The sequence below is a fragment of the Diceros bicornis genome, chromosome 1, assembly GCF_020826845.1.
Source record: "Diceros bicornis minor isolate mBicDic1 chromosome 1, mDicBic1.mat.cur, whole genome shotgun sequence".
Taxonomy (NCBI): Eukaryota; Metazoa; Chordata; class Mammalia; order Perissodactyla; family Rhinocerotidae; genus Diceros; species Diceros bicornis.
In genome coordinates this window covers 16620780-16635403 of record NC_080740.1, presented here as the reverse complement: position 1 = coordinate 16635403, position 14624 = coordinate 16620780, and positions in this window count along the sequence as shown.

Below are 14624 nucleotides of genomic sequence, written 5' to 3'. Positions count from 1 at the left end.
ATTCCTAGAATGAGAGAAGTTTACATCCATTCTATTATTATTTTTTGTCTTTGTAGTTGAAAACATTAATAAATATTTTCACATAAATAAGTAGGTGGAAATGAAGTTTATTTTTTGTGTGTCACTATTTTTAGTTCTTTGTCAGTCATATGTCAAAAATCATATAGTGATGTATTATTAAAATTATATTTTAATTATTTATCAGGGCCTCCTCCAATTTCATTGTAAGCAAAGAATTAGTAGTTATCTGACTTGCAAAAGGATTTATTACCCAGTCATTAGTCATTTGCTTTCTCAATAAGATAAAGGCTTTCCTAAGGCTTTTCGCCTGACAGTCATTCCTGTTACTTTTTCACATAAAGGCACCTTGTTTAACTCAATATACTCAGAAAGGGAGGTGAAATAAAAATATCATTTATTTCAACACATCTATGCCAATACACAGTTCTTGATAAAGCACTTCTTTCCTATAAAGTATTTTACATATATTTCCATCAAAACTGTAGACTTGGGGCCGGCCTGGTGGCGTTGTGGTTAAGTTTGCATACTCTGTTTCGGCGGCCCAGGGTTTGCAGGTTCAGATCCCGGGTGCGGACCTACACACTGCTTATCAAGCCATGCTGTGGCAGCATCCCACATATAAAGTAGAAGAAGATGGGCACAGATGTTAGTCCAGGGACAATCTTCCTCAGCAAAAAGAGGAGGATTGGCAACAGATGTTAGCTCAGGGCTGATCTTCCTCACCAAAAAAAAAAGAAAAAACAAAAACTATAGACTTAACTCTTTCAATTCATGGAAAATGTTTACCTTATAGCCTAATTGGCAAGTTCAGTTTTCATTGTCTAATAAATAAGCCAAGACAGACTTACTTTCTGTCACAAAATGTCTGCCTTTGTTTTTCAATTTAAAAAAACATTGATATGTTTTCCCATGATAACCACATCACTTCTGATTTCCAGAAGTGTTTCTGATGGATAAATCAGGGATTGAGTCTTAACATGAATTGTCACTGGGAGTCAGGAAGGTGTCTGCACCTTCAGTATTCTGGAAGGTGTCTGCACCTTTAGTATTCTGTGACTAAGGCCTCACAGGACTCTCCCTCAGGAGCAATGTCAACAGGCAGAGGTGGGACAAGATGGAGTAGGTAACAAAAATTGTCTTCCCTCCTGGTACCCTACTCACAGCAGATCTAAGTTCAAAATGTTCCAATGTGGGCCAAATTATCCTGTCTTTAATTTCATTCTCAGCTCTTGATGGAAATAGGTATAATAAATATAAGGATAGACACAAAGCCATATTGTGCATTTATTGTGCCTTGATTTAAGAAGTCCTCACAGATATTCATATTTCAAATTGTTCCTTTGATGGGCATCAGGGAGATTTATACTTCAAGGCAGTGCACCGTGGTGAGATTCTGGATGAATAAAGACAAGTATGCTTTTTCTTTTCAAAGTAGGAGAAGAGTGATTATTAAAGGGCAAGTGGAAAAGGAGAATATGGTTGATTCCTGGACTGATTTCTCTAATACTATACTATGTTTATTTCCAGGTTGAAAATAATGTATGTATATGCACTAATATTCATATATATATAACATGTATGAAAACAAATTAGCTGAAGTGATTTTGAATGTCAGCTTTTTATTTTTAGTATTTAAATTTGGCAGACAAAAGACAAAGCTTTGTTCTTTTATTATGTTTTTAAATGGATGAGGAGGTAGAGAACCTAGAGCAGCATTAGGTTCATAGCAAAATTGAGAGGAAACTACAGAGATTTCCCATGTACCCCCTACCCCTACATGTGCATAGTCTCTTCCATTATCAACATCCCCCACCAGAGTGTACATTTATTACTACCGAGAAATCTACAATGACACATCATTATCCTTTAAAGTCCGTGGTTTATACTATGGTTCACTTCGTGTTGTACATTCTACGGGTTTGGTCAAACGTATAATGATATGTATCCATCATTATAATATCATGCAGAGTATTTTCACTGCCCTAAAAATTCTCTATACTTCACCTATTCATCCTTCTTTCATCCCCCCATAACCACTGATCTTTTTACTATCTCCATAGTATTCTCCCTCCTTTTAATTTTGTGTATGACAGAAAATCATAGGATGCTATAATATTTCAACAGATCTGAAAGTTAGGAGAATGACTTGCAGAGTTAAAATTAAAAATCCTGTCTTTCCTGAAAAGGTTACCTACTGTCTAGCTAGAGAATAAGGTAGGAGAAGTCATGGAAAATAGAATCTGTTTGAAACTTAAAATAAGGAAATCCAAAATGGCATTGGATTTAGTACTTTGAAGAATTTAGGTTATGAATAAAAGAGAAAAGTGCATAGATGCAATTTTTGCCCTTTTTTCATTTAAATTTTTTGATTTATAAAACAAAGTCTTAACTCCAAGTAGTTACCCCATGCTTGTTGGGGGAGAAGGAGAAGAAGAAAATATCAGAAGGAGAAAATAAAATATTTGTATAAAAACATGGCTTATTAATTCAAATGCACACTACTGTTTTTAAAAAGTATGCTATTTCAAAAGTACAAGTCCATGTAAAAATTAGGAAAAGAGCATAAAGAAGAAATAGATATCACTCCTAACTACAACATGTAAGAAACAGTCACATGAGACTTTATTCCAGTCATTTGTCCCTGCCTGTGTATTTTTGTATAATTGAAATCATATTGCATATATAATGTGGCTGATAGCATCTTTCACTTATCATAATATTTTGTCATAAAGCTAAAAATTTTAGAAACCTGATTTTAATGACTATATAGTATTCCATCATATAGATGTATCATAATTTAAGACATTTCCAAGTTTTGCTCTTATAACTTCTGCTATGATGAATATCTTTTTGCATAAATCTTTTCCTGCATTTCTGTTTTTGTCTTAGGATAGAATTTTAGAAATGGAATTTTTAGAGCAAAAGAACAGGAGATTTTAAAAGCATATATTGCTGAATTGTTTTTACTGAAAGAATGCTCAAATTGACAGTTCCACCACAAGTATGAGAGAGCAATCATTTCTTTGTGTCCACTCAAGCACTGAGTATTTGCTTTAAAACTTCTCTACTAACTGTGTAGGTGAAAAGTGCATCTCATATTAAAATGCATATTATTTCTCATTCACTCATTCCCCTCTATCTCTCTTTCTATCTCTTAATTGGTTAGGTTTTGTAAATATTGATGGATATTACCTACAAAAGTATGGAGAATGAATAAACAGAGCAACATACTTAAAACCTCCCAGATATTTTGTTCAGATATAATGTAGATTTAATAATTTTAAAACATGATTCTCTTTGAAGTATTACTAATTTCAATAAAGTTTGATGTTGAGATTTCTTCATAGTTTCTTTCTTTTTAATTGTTATTTGTCCTTCAATGCATGCCATAATTTCTCTACATGTCTTTTCAGTGATATACTTGTATTACACTGTGGTAGGCAGAATAATGCCCCCCAAAGATGTCCATGTCCTAATTCTGGCAAGACGCACATGTGTTATCATATATAACCAAGGGGAATTAAGGTTGCAGATGGAATTAAGGTTGAGATCAGATGACTTTATTTTAGGAAGATTATCCTGGATTATTTGAGTGAGCCCAATGTGATTACAAGAGTGCTTAAAAATGGAAGAGGGAGGGGCCGGCCCGGTGGCGCAAGCGGTTGGGTGTGCGCGCTCCGCTGCGGCGGCCCGGGGTTCGCTGGTTCGGATCCCGGGCGCGCACCGACGCACTGCTTGGTAAGCCACGCTGTGGCGGCGTCCCATATAAAGTGGAGGAAGATGGGCACCGATGTTGGCCCGGGGTCGTCTTCCTCAGCAAAAAAAGAGGAGGATTGGCGGATGTTGGCTCAGGGCTGATCTCCTCACAAAAAAAAAAAAAAAAAAAAAAAAAATGGAAGAGGGAGGCAGAAGAGGAGGTCAGAGCAATGCAATGTGAGAAGGACACAATCCACATTGCTGGCTTTGAAGAGGGAGGAAGGGGGCCATCTGCCAAGGAATACAGGCATCCTCTAGAAGCTGGAAAAGGCAAGGAGACATACTGTCAGCTAGAGCCTCTGGAAAGGAATGCAGCCCTGCCAACACCTTGATTTTAACTCACTGAGACCTGTGTCAGACTTCTAACCTACAGAAATAAGATAATACATTTGAGTTTTAACTCACTAAGTTTGTGGTAATTTGTTACAGCAGCAATAGCAAACTAATACATAGACAAATGCTTTTTTGTGCTTCAGTATGGATCCGGGATATTAAAACATTCCTTGATTCATAAAATTGTCCTCATTTCATTATCATTCAAACTTCAAATGCTTTTTACCAAAACACTAACTGATATATTTACTACAAAACACTTTAATAATATAAAACAGGTGTTTACTTATTAAGATCGCTTTACATTTTTCATGAACATTATCTATGATTTTCGTTTTATGTACTGATCAAAATCCGTTACCTTTATTGCTTCGGTTGCCATTTGTGGGATTGGCTCACAGCCCCATTTTTTTTTACTGGATAGAATTGAAGACCAATATCTCAAAAGATGTAGGATAATACTTATACTTTTCTCCTCCAGTGAATCAAATTATTTTTTGCATGAATATTTCTGTAAAAATGTCCATGATATTTATACCTCTTCAGGGTCTGAATTTCTTTAAAAGTCTCTGTTAGTAGATTTATTCATTCAGTAAACATTTATTGAGTGCTATAATATGCCAAGTTTTTTGTAAAATGTTGATTATATGGAGAAAAGAGACCAATTTCTCCTCTTAAGAAGATCACAGTTTATCAAGACAAATGTATGAGAGTAGGATAATGGCAGGCTAGACTTATGGCCCCCTTCCTAAAGGAACACATGGGGAGCCCCTATTATCTTTCCTCTGAACCACTGTCAAATTTTAACTGATCTGCCAGCTTCCTGCCTGGTCCCACTATAGTCCAATCTTGAGACAGAAATCAGAATAATTCATTTAAACATAGGTCAGATCATGACACTTCTCTGCTCAACCCCCCTGGTGGCTCCTCAGCTCACTCATGGCAAATGCTGGAGCCCTCAAGGCCTGCGAGGTGAAAGGCTGCACACGTCTGCCTGTCTCTCTTCAGCATGCTGCCCCTGATCACACAGCTCCAGGTGTGTGGGCATCCTTTCTAGTTCCTAACACGTACTGAGCATGTTCTCGCCTTGGTCTTAATGCACTTGTTGTTCTCCTAGTCTGGAGCACTCTTCCCCTGGATGTATACCTGGAGTATTCCCTCACGTCCTTGGGATTGCTGCTTAGATGTCATTGTGTTGAAGGATTTCCCTGAGCATCCTATTGAACAGCAATTACCCTACTGGTCAGGATGTCCTAGCCCCTTAGCCTGCTTTATTTTTCCGCCATCCTGTGTTTTACTTTTGCTTATGTGTTTTACTCTTCCCTATGGCATTTGCTTTATCTATTCTCTTTCTCCCTCTATTAGGAGATAAGCTCCAGGAGGGATTAGTTAATGTGATCGCTGCTGTATTTCCATGTGTAGAATAGTACTTGGCACACAGTAGGTGCTCAAATATTTGTTGAATGAATGATTGAATGAAGGGAATCTGATTCAATCTCAGGATGTCAAAAGGATTTTCCTGTGGCAGTTACCTGTGAATTTCATTTTGAAAGATGACTAAGAGTGACTGAAGGGAGAGGAAAGTGTATTCCAAGCAAAGGAAAAGGCAGGCAACAAGGCAAGAGACCATGAGACTTCCACTGTCCCAAGTATAATTATCTTCTGAAGCGATTAGACTCTAAATGGATTCAAGTTATATCAAGGAGAGTGAGCCTCGCTCCAAGAGAACTTGTAAATTGTCTTATGTGCTTGTCTTATCTTCCCAACTCAGAAAGGCAAATTCTTTCCACTACCAGGGGAAAGAAGATGAACACTGAACACGGATAGACAACTGTTCATCCAAGACAATGGAGGTGCAGTGGTATTTTATAGGATGAATGAAAGCGCTAAACGTGGCCATGCATGTTCCTGGTGTTATGGTTTTGGTATGTAAGGATCTTAAAGGGATAGGGACTCTTACTTGGGAAAAGCTTTCCTATTATTTGGATAAAATATTTGTTCTGCTTCTGGCTCAGTGTTGCTGTTTTCAAATTTCAAAGGAAATGTTGTTGACTGCTCTGCTTTAGGCTGACTTTCCTTGTAAGTTTCATAGACAGTGAAATCTAGGGAATGGTAGACTATGTCAGTAACTCGTACAAAGGATGAAGGAGAGGGAATCTTTAAAAAGTAGTCACTCAAGGCTGGGAGTGATAGGTGCAGTGTTAGATGATATATAGAATTACAAAAACATAGTATGATATACTCATTGCCTTGAAGATACTCATAATTTAATGAGGAGTAAAATGAACAATAAAGTTGCTATTATCAAATCCAGCATTTATTGAGGGTATACCATGTCCAAGCACTATGATAAGTGATTCCATAGAGTAGTTATTTATTCTTATTCATAACAACCTTATGGGATAATTACTACTACCGTTATTTTACAGATGGGGAAAGTGAGGCCTGGAGACACTAAGTAACTTGCCCAAAGTCACAAAACTAGAAAGCAGTAGAGCTAGTACTTGAACCCAGATCTGCTGAACTCCAAGCTCATACTCACACCGTTTTGATCTAAAAACACAAAATTATATATTTAGAAGAAACGTATAAATACAGTTTCATATGGGAATATGTATATACAAACAATAATACAGGCAATACAATAATAAAATAATATAAGCAACTGGGTATATATATATGCGTGTGTGTGTATATACACACTCATAATTCCTTGTATTATTGGAGCAATTAAAAACAAGTAAGTTAGTCTTTGCTCTTGTACACTTGGCTAAACTCAAATACCAAAATGCAGAAATTACTAACATTCCTCTGTATTTGATTACATATTAGGGGGTGAGTGGAATGTTTTAATGGTTTTATCAGACTTTTATTTTTCCTGAGAAGTCAGAAAATCCAAAACTTTTTTCCCAAAGTGTGTTTACTTTTCTTCATTACTTTTATATTGTTAAGTAATATCTGTTATTAAGGAATCTAATGTGTATAGTACTGGATTGACATTTATCTCTCTAAATAAGCCACTTTGTAAAAATCTGGCTTTTAGAGAGGTGCATTAACTTTTCTTGGCTCCTTTTTAGTGCTCTGCTGGAGCAATCCATCGGTCTCTTATACATCCTGGAGTACTTTGCTGGCAAAGTGAAGAAGGTCATCTGTTAAAGCTCCAGAGAATATACTGGCTTCTGTAGAAGCATAATGACTAAAAAAACAACAACACGACTCTGGAGAGTCTGCTGAAGTTTTTGCAAATAATCCTCAGTGCCTCTGGAAAAATCTCCGTGTTTCTGAAATTTCTAAAAATTCAGTAAAATCTCATTAACTTGATGTTGGTATTTTAAAACCAGTTCTAACTTGAAGAGTAATTCCCAAGTCACTTAAATTACGTTATCTGTACAAATACAAAAGTTGGAAATTTGGCCCCAGTGCAACGTGCCTCTAGAAATAGTTAACATCAAGCAACTGTTTTTAAAACTCTGAAAATAGAGTTAACTCACAATTTGTAAATCACCTAGCAGAAAGCAGAAAGGAAGGGGATTAAATTAGTGTTCATTTTATTTTCTCCTTTGGACTCTTTTTTCTAATCTCTTGTCAAATAGTAATTTGTGTCAATAGCAAGTGGTTTGCCTGAAGGAGCCATCTCTTTACATGCGTGGCTCACTTAAAATCAAATAATGTTGAATTTATATGTCCTTAATGCAAAGATGTTTCTTTCTGGTCTCTGTTGTTTTAAATCTTAGAACTTTACTTTCCTATGGTAGAAATAGCAGAAATGTATTTATATGAATGGAAAACAAACTGCAGTTTTATTTCATAAAATCAAAGTCTTTATCTTTTTTTAAACCAAGATCTTCTCTTCCACTCTCTCTTGATAGCACCTGAATGAGCCAATGAACTCCGACTCGAAGAACCTGTCTTTGAATCTTTTTTTTTCTTTCTACTTCCATCTAATGAGCGGCTAAATCTGACTTGTCTTTTATAACACTTCTCATTGTTTTCTTTTTTTGTGTGTGTGTGTGAGGAAGATCAGCCCTGAGCTAACATCCATGCCAATCCTCCTCTTTTTGCTGAGGAAGACTGGCCCTGGGCTAACATCTGTGCCCATCTTCTCCACTTTATATGGGATGCTGCCACAGCATCGCCTGACAAACAGTGCATCGGTGCGCGCCCGGGATCCAAACTCAGGCTGCCAGCAGCGGAGCTCGCGCACTTAACCACTACGCCATGGGGCCGGCCCCTGCTTTCTACTTTCTATTTTTGCATGAGTATTGCTGCAAATCTTACTGTCTAATACCTGGAAATATTGTAATGATGTTCCTGTTTACATCCCCAATTCCAATTTCTTCTGTACATCCCATCCAGGACACTCATTAATTTAACCTCCTGCTCAAGAATCAATGATGATTCTCATTTTAAAAATCATATGTGAGTTCTTGGAACTCAATCAAGGGTCTTTTCAAACTGACCCCAAACCTATCTTTCTAGAATTATTCCTACTTCTTCAATTTACTGTATTTGCCCTAGGAAAACTGTACAATAATGTTCTCGGTACATGATCTGATTTTCCTATCTGGTCACCTTTGTACATGATATCTTGAAAATGGTCTTCAGCAATTTTGTATAGAGCAGCCTATATATAACTTGCTCTAAGTTTATATAGATTTGGGATACAAGCCTAAGAGCAGAGATCTTGCATTTAACCACTGTCATATTACACATCTATATCTGTTTAATGATCAAATGAATGAATCGTACTATTTTTTCCTAATAAATGACAGCACTGGAGCATCCTGCTTGGGAATAAACACCTTGAGTTAAATGTATTTTAGAAAAAAACTGTTACCTGCCTAATAAACTTTTTGAGGTAGTAGATAGAATGAATAAGAGCATGGACTCTGGCCCCCGACCACCAGGATCAAATCCTGGCTGCTTCTTGCTAGTTCTATAACCTTAAGCACGTTACTAAACCTCTCTGTAACTGTCTCTTCATTTATAAATTGTATTTATTGCGTATGTTTATAAAGAGGATTAAATGAGTTAATATACATAAAGCACTTAGAACAGTATCTATAACTGCAAACAAGTAGAAAGAAAAGTAAGAAGTAGTTATTAAAAATACTATGCAAAAGGGGGCTGGCCCTGTGGTGTAGTGGTTAAGTTCAATATGCTCTGTTTTGGTGGCCTGGGTTAGCAGATTCAGATCCCAGGCATGGACCTACTCCACTTGTCAGCCATGTTGTGGCAGTGACCCACACACAAAATAGAGGAAGATCAGCAGGGATGTTAGCTCAGGATGAATCTTCCTCAACAACAAAAAGTGGTATACGGCAAACATATTTCAAAATGTCAAAATTTAGCAACCAAAAGTGCAGTGTTCTCTCTTTCTTCTTTAAGTTGATTTGTGTCCAAATTTCTTTGCTGGATACATTTCCTCCAATGAATCCCAATCTTTGGATATTATCAAATGAGAAGACCCTTTCTCATTGTAACCCCAACGAAGGAAGAGCTGTAGATAGTGTGACATGGAGTAAGCCATCCCTTGTAATAGCTGCAGCTAACATTGCTTCTGCTGACCTGGAGACCTTTCCACAATGCTGCCATGGTCTGTGAATATGCTGGAGGTCATAAGGACAGAGAACCCTTGAAAATAATTATAATAGCTAATTAAAATAGTTAAGATCATTGATCAATACTATATGCCGGTCACTGTTCTAGGTATTAATCATTTAAGCCTGACAATAGCCAAATGAAGTAGATACCATTATAATACTCTTTTTTTTCTAACGAGGCAATGGAGGTAAAGAGGGAGTAAGTAACTTACATAAGGTCATACAGTCAGAAAGTAGTGGAACCAAATGTGAACTAAGTCAAACTCCATCAGTCTGATTCCTGGCAACCCCCTTTTCCTACCACTTTAACCACTAGGCATATTGCCCCTTTCTATAAATACTTCCTCTTGTATTAGTTAACTGGGGCTGCCATAAAATACCACCGGCTGGGTGACTTAAACAACAGAAATAAATTTTCTCACAGTTCTGGGGCTAGAAGTTCAAGATCAAGGTGTAGGCAGATTTGATTTCTCCTGAGGCTTTTCTCTTTGGCTGGCAGATGGCCGCCTTATCGCTGCGTCCTAACGTAGTGTTTCCTCTGCTGGTGCATCTCTGGTGTGTTCTGTGTGTTCACATTTCCTCTTTTTATAAGGACACGGGTCAGATTGGATTAGGGCCCACCCTAAGGGCCTCATTTTAACTCCGTCCCCTCTTTAAAGGCCCCATCTCCAGATACGGTCACATTCTGAGGTACTACTGGGAGTTAGGGCTTCAACATATGAATTTTGGGAGGACACAGTTTAGCCCATAACATCTCTGTAATCTGTGACCCCAGAAATCCATTCCTGGAATGTGTTGCTTAAAAAAAAACCATACTTCAGGGAAAAACTTCAATCTTTATTCATACTTCTCTCAATTAATGAGCATCTGATGATTTTGACGGCACTAATACTTATCTCTTGTCCTTTCTTATCTTCGAACATTCTCAACTCTTGGGAATCACTCACACTTTCGTCCCATCACAGCGCCCTCATCTATGTCCACCTGATCCTACTATTTTACTTGTTAGATTCCATCTTCTCCCAAAGAGCAGAGGCCCTGGGAGAGAAGTTCTTTGTTCGAGCCCATGGTTCTCTTTTGAGAATTTGCATATACTAACTTCATTCTCTTTCTCATACAGTTCCCCACATGACCGGAAAAGAGGGAGAGGGAAGGGCGTGGACCATCTCATGTTCATAGCCTCTATCCTGCCACATTAACTTTTACTGAACACTTATCTTAACCAAGCTTTGTGAGAAAGTGTTTTACATCCATCATGTTCTTTTTACTTACATCTTAGTTTTACGTTAGCTGAAATTATTATCTCTATTTACAGATGAGAAGAAAACTGGTGTTTAAAGAGATTGTATTATTTACTCAGTGTCATGGAGCTAGTAAACGGTAGATCTGGAATTTACACTTCAGAGCTTGGCTTCTTAATCCTGGTGGCCTGGCTTTGATTATTGATAAACTATTATCTTTATATGTTACACTGAGCAATTTCTCCCTATTTATAATGGTGAACAATTTGTAGAAACTCGTTTAAAGAGGACTATTACAGTTATGTAACACTGTGATCCTCATGATTACCAGTTGTTAAAGAATATGGAGACTATTAAAATAAATATATACAAGTTACACAATGACTATGTTGTTAAGCAATTCATACCCATATATAAAAAGTCCTTTTTAGAGCCCCTGGGCTGCATGCAGGTGCTAAACATAAATGGAACCCTAATAGGATCTCAGAAAAAGTATCCCATGTTCCAAATGTGAGAAGGAAAAGCCAAATATTGCACTGATTCTGGCTCTGGGAAAAGTACATACTGTTATATTCCAGCACATCAGAATTTTCCAGGGATGTGCCTGGTGTCTTGGAGTAAAGCCAACGTGATTTTTCTGCCATCTAAGTCTTGCTTCTTTATAGGTCTCTTTGCCATGTTCATTATGTAAATCATAGCTTCCTGTCCCTGAATTGTGAGACTTTTTTCCTTCTCTGTACAAATGGAAACACCCTCACCATTTTCCAGAATCTTGCAGATATAATCATCATTTATTCCTTTATAGCTACAGGCTTGACTTTATACAAATGTATGAAAGACGGAACTGATGAAGGGAAGTTGGTCATATGTACTCATACCATTTAATAATTACGATTGCTTTTATTTATTTATGTTAATACTTAAATAACAACCCCTAGGTTATTTATTTTTGGCAGAGGAAGAAAGATTTTACTTTTCTATTGTTTAACTTATGCTTGGAAACAGACCCAGGCTTAAAAAAAAACTCTGATGTTACGATATTCAATTTTAAATATTTTTCAATTCAATTTTAAATATTTTTTGGTCCTCAATCTTAGTTTGGCCTGACAAATCCTTTTAGGATCTTTGGAGAGATGTTGTAATTTTTCAATTGATTTAGAAAAGTCAACAAACCCAGAATCAACAACTAAGTAACAATAGAAATTGATACCATTTAGAATCACTGAAGGCTACATACCTATGATTTTAAAAACATTGTTTAATTAGAATAAATGATCAGTATTGATTTATTTTCAGTGAGACTTGAGCGTCAGCTTTTAGTGTAAAGGATTCATTTAACTGAGTCTAAATAAAGTAATAAATGAATGCCTAACATTTATGAACAAAATTAAAAGAGCAAATGGGTTATATAGGTTCTAAGAAGCATGTATCCAGCCGAAATAAAGTCATTCAGAAAAATCCCAATATTGCCTAAACAGCATAATGAAGTGATGGCTGACTCTCAACTTTAGAGGGAGAGAAAAAGTTTTTCAAGTCAATGATAACAGGGAAATTCTTTAATTCTAGCCATGATGAAGACTTTTGGTTGGGTTTATATATCTTGAAATTCCCAAATCTTATTCTCTGTGAAATTTTTTTTATCGATGTCATAATAGTTTATAACATCATGAGATTCCAGTAGTACATTATTATTTGTCAGTCACCATATAAATGCGCCCCTTCACCCCTTGTGCCCACCCCCCAACTCCCTTCCCCCTGGTAACCACCAAACTGCTCTCTCTGTCTGTGTGTTAGTTTATATTCCATATATGAGAGAGGTCATACAGTGTTTGTCTTTCTCTGTCTGCCTTATTTCACTTAACATAATACCCTCCAGATCCATCCATGTTGTTGCAAATGGGACGATTTTGTCTTTTTTTCACAGCTGAATAGTATTCGATTGTATATATATCACATCTTCTTTATCCAATCATCTGTCAATGGACACTAGGGTTGCTTCCACGTCTTGGCTATGGTGAATAATGCTGCAATGAACATAGGGGTGCATAAGCCTCTTTGGATTGTTGATTTCAAGTTCTTTGGATAAACACCCAGAAGTGGGATAAACGGATCATAAGATATTTCTCTTTTTAATTTTTTGAGGTGTCTCCATACTATTTTCCATAGAGGCTGCACCAGTTTGCACTCCCACCAGCAGTGAATGAGAGTTCCCCTTTCTCCACATCCTCTCCAACATTTGTTATTTTTTGTCTTGGTGATTATAGCCATTCTCATGGGTGTAAGGTGATATCTTAGTGTAGTTTTAATTTGCATTTCCCTGATGATTAGTGATGTTGAACATCTTTTCATGTGCCTATTGGCCATCTGTATATCTTCCTTGGAAAAATGTCTGTTCATGTCCTCTGCCCATTTTTTGATAGAGTTATTTGTTTTTTTGCTGTTCAGATGTGTGAAATCTTTACATATTATGGAGATTAACCCCTTGTCAGATATATGGTTTGCAAATATTTTCTCCCAGCTGGTGGGTTGTCTTTTCGTTTTGATCCTGGTTTTGTTTGCCTTGCAGAAGCTCTTTAGTCTGATGAAGTCCCACTCGTTTATTTTTTCTTTTGTTTCCCTTGTCCAAGTTAGACATGGAATTTCAGAAGATCCCTTTATGACCAATGATGGATCATGTACTGCCTACATTTTCTTTCAGGAATTTTATAGTGTCAGGTCTTACCTTCAGATCTTTGATCCATTTTGAGTTAATTTTTGTGTATGGCGAAAGCAGATGGTCTACTTTCATTCTTTTGCATGTAGCTGTCCAGTTTTCCCAGCACCATTTACTGAAGAGACTTTCCTTTCTCCATCGTATGTTCTTTGCTCTTTTGTTGAAGATTAGCTGCCCGTAGATGTGAGGTTTTATTTCTGGGATTTCAATTCTGTTCCATTGATCTGTGTGTCTGTTTTTGTACCAGTACCATGCTGTTTGGATTACTATTGCTTTGTAGTATGCTTTGAAGTCAGGGATTGTGATGCCTCCAGCTTTGATCTTTTTACTCAGGATTGCTTTAGCTATTTGGAGTCTTTTGTTGCCTCACGTGAATTTTAGGATTCTTTGTTCTATTTCCGTGAAGAATGTCATTGGGATTCTGATTGGGATTGCATCGAATCTGTAGATTGCTTTAGGTAGTATAGACATATTAACTATGTTTATTCTTTTAATCCATGTGCATGGAACATTTTTCCATTTCTTTATGTCAGCACTGATTTCACTCAATAATGTCTTATAGTTTTCATTGTATAGGTCTTTCGCCTCCTTGGTTAAATTTATTCCTAGATATTTTATTCTTTTTGTTGTGATTGTAAATGGGGTTGTATTCTTGAGTTCTCTTTCTGTTAGTCATTAGAGTATAGAAATGCAACTGATTTTTGTAAGCTGATTTTGTATCCTGCAACTTTGCTCTAGTTGTTGATTATTTCTAATAGTTTTCTGATGGATTCTTTAGGGTTTTCTATATATAAAATCATGTCGTCTGCAAATAGTGAGAGTTTCCCTTCTTCATTGCCTGTTTGGATTCCTTTGATTCCTTTTTCTTGCCTAATTGCTCTGGCCAGAACTTCCAACACTATGTTGAATAACAGTGGTGAGAGTGGGTGCCCTTGTCTTGCTACTGTTCTCAGAGGG